We start from the raw sequence: 8,157 nt of genomic DNA, 5'->3' as shown, positions 1-8,157 counted from the left end.
CTGAATTTTATAGACTTAGACAAGATTTTACCTGGGGAAATGAGAAGTTAAAGGATTTGTACAGAGTTACACAGTCAAGATGTATTAGAAGTAGGACTTAAGCCTATTTTTTTTTTCTGATTCCTACACTGGATTTGCCTCTCCTATGTCACACTGACTTGTCATTCATCACCATCAAAATCATCATCATCATTATCATCATCATCTCCAATTTATACTTGCTGAGGGCTTTATGGCTTACACTTTCTTCATAATCATCTTGTGACATGGGAAATACATCTATTATTATCCCCTTTGTAGAGATGAATAGTAATGATAGCTAAGATTTACATAGCACTTTAAAATATACAGAACATTTTGCCTGTATTCTCTCATTTGAGTAGCCCTCAAATGAACCCTACAGCCCTGAGAAGCAGGTAAAATAGATATTATTCTTTTCATTTTACATATAAGGAAACTGAAGCCCAAAGATGAGAAGTGACAACTAGTGAGTGTTAAGGTCATGATTTGAATCCAGATGTTACTAGTTTCATGTCTAGCACTGTTATCAACTATTTCCTCTGCCTCTTGGGAGCTGGGCTTGAACCCTGATGAAGGATCTGTTATATATTACAGGGTAATGGGAAATAGCAAGAACTGGGGATGGAGATTTCTTTGTACTGCTGTGTGGAGGAAACATGCTCCCTGATGTTGAAACCTTTGTCAAAGACCTGGTTTCTTTGCTCTAGTTATGGCTTTACCATGCAATAATATGAATGGAACAGGGAAGTTAAGCAGTTATTCCCCCAGTTTGGGGGGGAATGTAGGAAGGGGAAGGGGCATCACATTGGTGATGAAAAGAGTTGGAAAACTGAGCATACCAAAGAAGATTAAGCATTCCTGATCTAGAATTTGGGGTGCTTTGCCCTACAGAGTAGAGACAGAGAGTATCAATTCTAGGAACAAAGCACTTGGGGTATGGAAAAGAAGGCAATATTCCAGAGCTCCACAGTTTTCCAACCCTCTATATTCATAATTGAAAGAACTACCTGAAGGTCCAGAATTAGTAAAAGCCACTTATGAAAGAACCCCTTTGATGATCAAAGTTAACTGAAGTGTAAATTCTGAGTGGTTATTTTCTCCTCCCTATTGCCCCTTCATCCACATCTCCACCTATTTATTCTGTCTGTTTATTTCCTACAAATTGCAGAACATCTGGAGCTCAGCTTCTCCCATAGATCTACCATTGCTCCATTCTGAGATACTAAAAGAGGTGAGAATCATGCTTGCTAAATTACATTCATGTGTCTCCCAAAGCTAGAGGAGAGAAGACAGTCTTTTGCTTTAGTGTTTGGTCACCATCATAAGCAGTATAAAAAAACATGTACAAAACCCTATAAACAGGTTTGTACCAATCTCCTCCTTCCTCACCTCATTAATCTCCTGAAGTGGAGGGAGGGAGCCAGGAAGCTGAGTGAGGCTCTGCAATGTATGTACATTACTGAATTAACCAGCCATGTAATTAGTGCTCAGGTGCTCAGTGGAGTACAGAACCTGCTTGGGATTATTCAAATTTGACTATAATGGCCCCCAAATTGGGATAGTGACAGTGCCTTCCTATCCACCCACCTGGCATGCGTGACAGCTTCCTCATCATCGCAGCCTAACCTCAGCTCCTCCTTTATGTTCTCCTACCTCATATGAATGTATTTTAAGGTATTCTGGGATGTTTATGGAGATTTATGTAATCATTTTTGGTGTCATAAATCATGTTCCAATATGGGTACAGAACAGCTACACGGCAGGAATTGCCATATCCCAATGTCAAGGAGCTTGTAGGAGCTGCCTTGGTATAGGTGAATGATCTCAATATGTTCTAGTGGAAAGAGCACTGGATCCTGAGTTCTGAGTCAAAGACCTTGGTCCTATGAAAATATAAGGAGGTTGGACCAAATTATCTTTAAGGATTCCTTTTGATCTGAATCTTATTAATCTTTTCCATTTGGTGAAACTGGAAGTAGAATCTATATCTCTGTACTCCCAGACCACCTCCTTTCAACTGTGATACATTTTCTTAAGTGAATGACTTTGGACGGGAGTATGACATGGCCCTGCCTAATATGGAACCCTCCATAGCTTTATGGAGGATAAGAAAACTTGTGTCTGTTTTCCTTTAAGGAATTAGCAATGAGCAGTGCTTCTCTTTTTCAAATCCCAAATGGAGGATGCTTTTATTGCATCTTCTTATGCTGAAATGGTCTTAATAATAAGGCAGAGTAATTAATCCAAGATAGATATTTGCTCACTTAAATAAGAAGGATCATTCACCTAGGATGGAAGAGAAAGGAAAGAATATTGACAACTTTGCAGTTAGTTGAGAGTAGGAAGGAAAATGGCTAAACACAAAATATTAGCATATTTGGGGAAATTTATCATCTATTTTGTAAGTTAATGGTAGTCTGTCTGCTGGGAAGAGTTGGACAAAATGACATCTCTTGGTTCTGTGTCTTTAAAATTTGACCCAAGTTCTAGAGGATAAAATTTGAGTTCCTTAGCCTGGCATTCAAGATCCTCCATGGGCTAGCTCTTAACTTATCTCCCTCTATTGCCTAACTTGTACCTTTGACCAAATAGCCAAAGTGGCTTTTTTCATGTTCTTAGATGTGCATGCTACCTTCCCGATACCTATCCCCATTATAATGTAAAGTTCTACAGAGCAAGGACTTATTTTTGACTGTGTCTCAGCAGCTAACATAGTGCTTGATTAAGTGATTAATGCTTGCTGACAACTGGTTATTCTTGAACATACAGTGAACTATCTCCCCATCATTGTTCATCCTTCTCTAGATCCCCCTTCCCTTCCTTACCTAAAAGATCTTTCCTTCTCCTCTTCATGAATTCAAATCTTATCCCAACTTTCCAGATTAAGTCCCTTTCCCCTCTGTGAACCATTTACTGATCTGGAAGGGTTGTTTTTGTTTGCAGATGATTTCTCATACCTATGATGTGAAACAATCCGGGATGAAAGGAAGTGAAAGTTTTGAAGGTCACAGCCTGGATGAAATAGCCTGGTCAGGTGGGAGTGGATAGATGTATCTGGGATCCTCAAGGGACCTAGGGAATGTGCAGGGGGTGACTGAGGAAGGATTTCCTCCGGTGGTCACATGCTTGCAACCTGGCAGAATCAGACATCTGCCTGGGCACTTGACTAAAACTGCTGAAGGCTTGTGCTGTGCAAATAACAGCCGGCAATAATTGGGCTCAGTCCCAGAGCTTGGCTATATTTAATCAGCTCTTTATTAATTTGTGCTTGTTTATATGTTCCTCTGTCAGTGGCTTAATGCCTTTTCATGGGTGTTTGGCCTCTCTCCCTCTTTAGATTTGAAAGTGAGAGGGGAAATGGAGGCTGCTGTATCAAGACAGACTAAAACTAGGATGTTTTCTTTAATTGGAAAAAAGACACAGACTAAGAAGGAATAAAGATCACTCATTCATTCATCTAAAAACCATTTCTTAAGTACCTAGTAGATGCCTAGTACTGTCCTGGCTGCTACAGATACAAGAACAAAAAAATACAGGCTTTATTCTTAAGGAATTTACATTTTTGGGGTAGAAGAAAACACGTGCAGAAAATTTTAAAATGCATAATATAATCACAGTAAAGAATGAAGGGAATAGAGAAGGTGAACACAACAATAAAAACTAGCACTATTGGCTCTTGCATCAACACACTAATAATCTCTGTTACCACCACACAGGTGCACATACATCCATGAGCCTTGAAAGAAGTCTTCATAGATGATTAGAGATGGAATGGATTTAGGGTCCCATCTAGCCCAGTCTCCTCATTTTACAGAATGGAAAGCAAAGACCTGAAGAAAATGATTTGCCTAAGTCCCACAGCTAATTATAACTGGAATTTAGGTCTTCTGACTCCTGGACTGAGGCTCTTTTGAGTGTATGCCATTACAAATTTAGACAAGATAAAATAAATACTCTTTTATCTAAATATGTTTCTGAAATTGCTAGGCTATTAGAAGATGATCCAGAGGAGGTCAAATGGCTCATTGGACTAATGGAATATGGCAATTGTTACGTTCTCATGTACTTGATCTGAGAGGGGTTCCTGATGACTTTAATGAATTATCCAATCAGTTTTTTTCAAATTATGGGACACAGGTGTCTATTTGGAGAGATCAGAGGGATTCTTCCCCATAGAGAGCACTGGCATCTCAGTGGTGTCTTGGTGAGGGTATACAGAATTTCTGGTTTGCTTTCCAGTGACCGCAGATGCCTCCTATTGTATGGTTAAGTCTCTGGATGACAGACTTCTATCATCAGGATCACCACCAACGTGTTCTCCTTTTGATTTCCTTTTCACTTTTCCCTGTTGAGAAGTCAGAATAGTATTCAGTAAACTAGTTCTGGTCCTGGAGTTATGGAAGCCTGTGACCTTGCATAGTCTACTTTCCTCAAGAATTGAAAATGACAGCTTTGGAGCAAAGACATAAGGAGTTGTGTGTCTTTGTATGTAGCTTCAGAGGAAAGATACTGGATTTTTCCAGATTAAGAAAAGAGAGTACCTAGAAGAAATGAGAGATTTCCAGCAGAAGCATAGTACAGAAAGATATGTGTTTGTCTGCTATAGTTGATAGGAATCTCAGTCTTAAGTTCAAGAGTTTGAGATTTGAACTTAAAAGAGAAAAAGTTATTTCCTTATGTGGTATTCTCTTCAGAGTACATACAGACTTCTTTGGAAAGCAAAACTGGTGAGTTGTTCAGACAGTGCAGGCAAGATAGGAAGGGTACTGCTTATTCAGCAACCTCAAAGTATGTTTGCCTTCTGGGGGCAGTCCAAACCACAGGGTGACACTGTGAACCTTAGAGAGATTGTGCAGGACCCTGTGGGAAAAGGGTGGAGAGAAGAGCCACCAAAAAGTCAAAGGGCTTCCCCAGTAGCAACCCCAAGTTTAGTTCCTCTCCAAGGGAAGCAAATAGACTATTTAAGTGCTCTGTGTATTTCTATATCTGTTTACTGGCTCCTGTGATTTCATTTGTGTCTTTTGCACTTTCCATTGGGTGAAATAAAGACTATCCTGTTCATATGCATTGCTATGAGTACCTATATTGTAGATGGGGCCCTGATAACCAACACTGAAGGAAAGAGACATTAATCAAAAAAAAAAAAAAAAAATGGAACATTTAGAGATTTTCCTAGAGAAACTCCACAGGGATCAAAGAGCCAAAGACAAAATGATCCCCTTGAGATCAGTTCCCTGGATCACAAATAGGTTGTGGGAGCCCAGAATCTTGGGCAGCTCTGGATTATAGAGCAAACAGAATGGAAGTGATCCTTCTTCAGTGTTTTCTATGTCCTTGATAGCTCCCTTGTCTCTCCCCACCATCATAACTACTCTAGCTTCAAGTTGATCAGTTGTTGAGTCAATTAGTGGTTATTAAATGCCAAAAATTGTGCCAGGCATTGTGCTAGATGCAGGTAATACAAAGAAAAGCAAAAATTGTTTCTGTCCTAAGGGATCTCTATCTATCTGTCTGTCTGTCTATCTATCTATCTATCCATCTATCCCATTCATTCCTCTATCCATCTATCCACCTTTCCATCATTTATCTACCTATCTATCTATTGATCAACCAACCTACTTATCTAGCTAGCTACATACTTGTCTATCATCCATCCATCTATCTATCTATCTATCATAAATGGAAAGTAATTTCTAAGGAAGGTATCCCTTAGCATTAACCCTCAGCATTGAAGAAGGTTAATTCACCTCTGCATAAAATAACAAACTGTACTTCAGCTGTACATCAATCAGATCATTCTTCTATAAGTTAGTCATTCTTAACTCTCTTGGTGAAAGCCCAGTTTTAGAAGAGTTTACCCAATGATTGAAAACGCACCAAAGAAATTCTGCAAGATCTTAGCAGCATTGTGCGGCCTTTCCTACCTCGTCCTTTTGTTTTTATATCACTCCCTGACATTAGCTCACCATTGTCACCTTGGGAAAGGGTCTGTCGCTGAGCATCAAGAGCCAGAAGTTTATTGTTTGGGGCGTTCCACCCGCTCCTCATCGATACCTCTGTCCTCCCAGGCTAGAATCTGCTTCTTTTGATAAAACATAGCTTTTTAATTAAAAACATCCTAGACACCATAACGGCCCCTCATTCCTGTTTTGGAGGCAACAGTCAGCGGAGGGGAAGAGGGAGGGGCCAGGGAAATTGCCCGGCCCCCATAACTTAATTCCTGTGCATTAGCCCTGCCCTGCGTTTGCCCTTTCAAATCTTGGCTTCTTTGCTAGTGAAACAAGCAGGATTAGCGCAAGATAAGAGGAGCTCGGGTCATAATTACACCCCAAGCGAAGGAGCGGCAAAACCACCAAATAAATCCCCGGACAATTATTAAAACAGCTCAATGCATTACACAAATGAGAGCAGGCTAGGACTTTTGGGGAGAAGGGGAGGGGAGCGAAGACCCAGTATTTAAGTGTTCTTGTAAGCCATCTAAGATATTAATGTTGCAAAGCTTCTTATGAATATTTAAGAACATAAAATGGAGCTCTGCTCCAGCCCAGCATTATTGCCACAGCAGTACGGGATACAGCGGAGCCCACTTAAGAAGGCCATCGCGGACATCCGTGGCAGATTTAAACACTAAGCAAGGCTGCCGTGGGTCGAACTGTTCTCAATTGAAATGCTTGCTTAGTTGCAGCCCAGTCAGATGCCGTTGCAGTTGGATCGTTGCGGAAAGGAGCTTACTTATATGACTTTTACTGATCGAGCTCTTGGTTGGTCATTAATTCCACCTCCTCCTTCCCCATCTCCAAAAGCAAATAGTTTCCTGAGGAGGTGAATTGTACCTTTTGTCTTTAGCGCCCAGGTTGCGAATTCTTAGCCAAAGAAATCTGTTTAGTTTAAGTTCAGACCGTGTGTGTCAGTGAGAGAACCGGGCCCTGAGAGGCCATGAATTTTACTTCATTGTATTGCTTGTCCCTTTTAAGCTGATTGTCTCCTGGAAGAGGATTTGATCTACTATCTTCCCTGCAATGAAATAAATGCTCAAAATCAAAGGAAGGGACAGCTCGGTTGGGGGGAAAAAAAAGTAATACTTAGAGATCAGGTTGAAAAGCATCTCCCTGGATCCCTAAGCTATTGTCTTTCTCTTTCTCTTTCTCTTTTCTTTTCTTTTCTCTTCTTTTCGGTGGAGAAGGGTGAGAAAAGAGGTTCTTAAATTGTGTGAGAGAAAGAAATGCCTCTTAGACCTTCATTTAACTGTGAAATTGGGCAAGTCACTTAACATCTGATTGCCTTAATCCACAGGAGAAGGAAATGGCAAATTTCTCCAGTATCTTTGCCAAGAAAACACTATGGACAGTATGATCCCTGAGGTTATGAACAGTCAGACATAAGTGAAAACAACAACAAAATGCTTATTTATTTTTGTATTTCTTTTAGCTCAGTGGGAAAGGGGAAGGGGACAAACTGGCATATAAATGAATGATAGGGTCCCTGCTCACTTTCAAACTTGTAGAAGAAGAAAAAAATGTGTACACATCAATGTAATAAAAAAAAAGAATATGACAAATAAAAGAGGGTTCCCACCATGATAGACAATCAGGAACGTTGATTTTGTAGACCTGAGTTCAAATCCTAGTTCTGGTACTAACTTGAGTAAACTTGGACCTTCTCCCTAATCCTTCCATTCTTCCTTCCTTCCTTCTTCCTTCCTTCCTTCCTTCCTTCTTTCTTTCCTTCCTTCCTTCCTTCCTTCCTTTTCTTCCATCCCTTCCTTCCATCCCTTCCTTCCTTCCTTCCTTATTTCCTTCCTTTCTTTCTTTTTTCTATATATACACACATACACATCTCTAAATATGTATATAATCATGTATACATATATGTATATATGTACACACATGTATATAGATGTATAATGAGAAGGTTGGGCTAAATGATCTATTTTGACTCCAAATCCTATAATCCTATAAATAAATCTAAATTCTATTATATGAGAAAAACAAGTTTTATATTTTCAATTTATTTCATCATAACATCCATAAGCTCCCTTAAAAATCTTCTATCCCACTTCCTTCATCCTGCCTAACTAAATAGATTAAAAAGAGACAGTTATTTATCCTCTTCAACCTTCTCCCACAGGGCTGGATT

General features: G+C 39.8%; 1 long non-coding RNA gene across 1 annotated transcript; it reads left to right on the top strand.

Moving 5' to 3' along the window:
- The first annotated feature begins 1,166 nt into the window (after nucleotides 1-1,166).
- Nucleotides 1,167-3,848, top strand: LOC116421261. Its single transcript, XR_004231564.1, has 3 exons — nucleotides 1,167-1,252; nucleotides 2,965-3,055; nucleotides 3,359-3,848. It is a non-coding gene; the product is annotated as an uncharacterized LOC116421261 (long non-coding RNA).
- Nucleotides 3,849-8,157: the final 4,309 nt, after the last annotated feature.

This window comes from Sarcophilus harrisii, chromosome 1 (genome assembly GCF_902635505.1).
Source record: "Sarcophilus harrisii chromosome 1, mSarHar1.11, whole genome shotgun sequence".
NCBI classification, from domain to species: domain Eukaryota; kingdom Metazoa; phylum Chordata; class Mammalia; order Dasyuromorphia; family Dasyuridae; genus Sarcophilus; species Sarcophilus harrisii.
The sequence above is the reverse complement of the archived record's forward strand: the minus strand, read 5'-3'. Positions and strand labels throughout refer to the sequence as shown.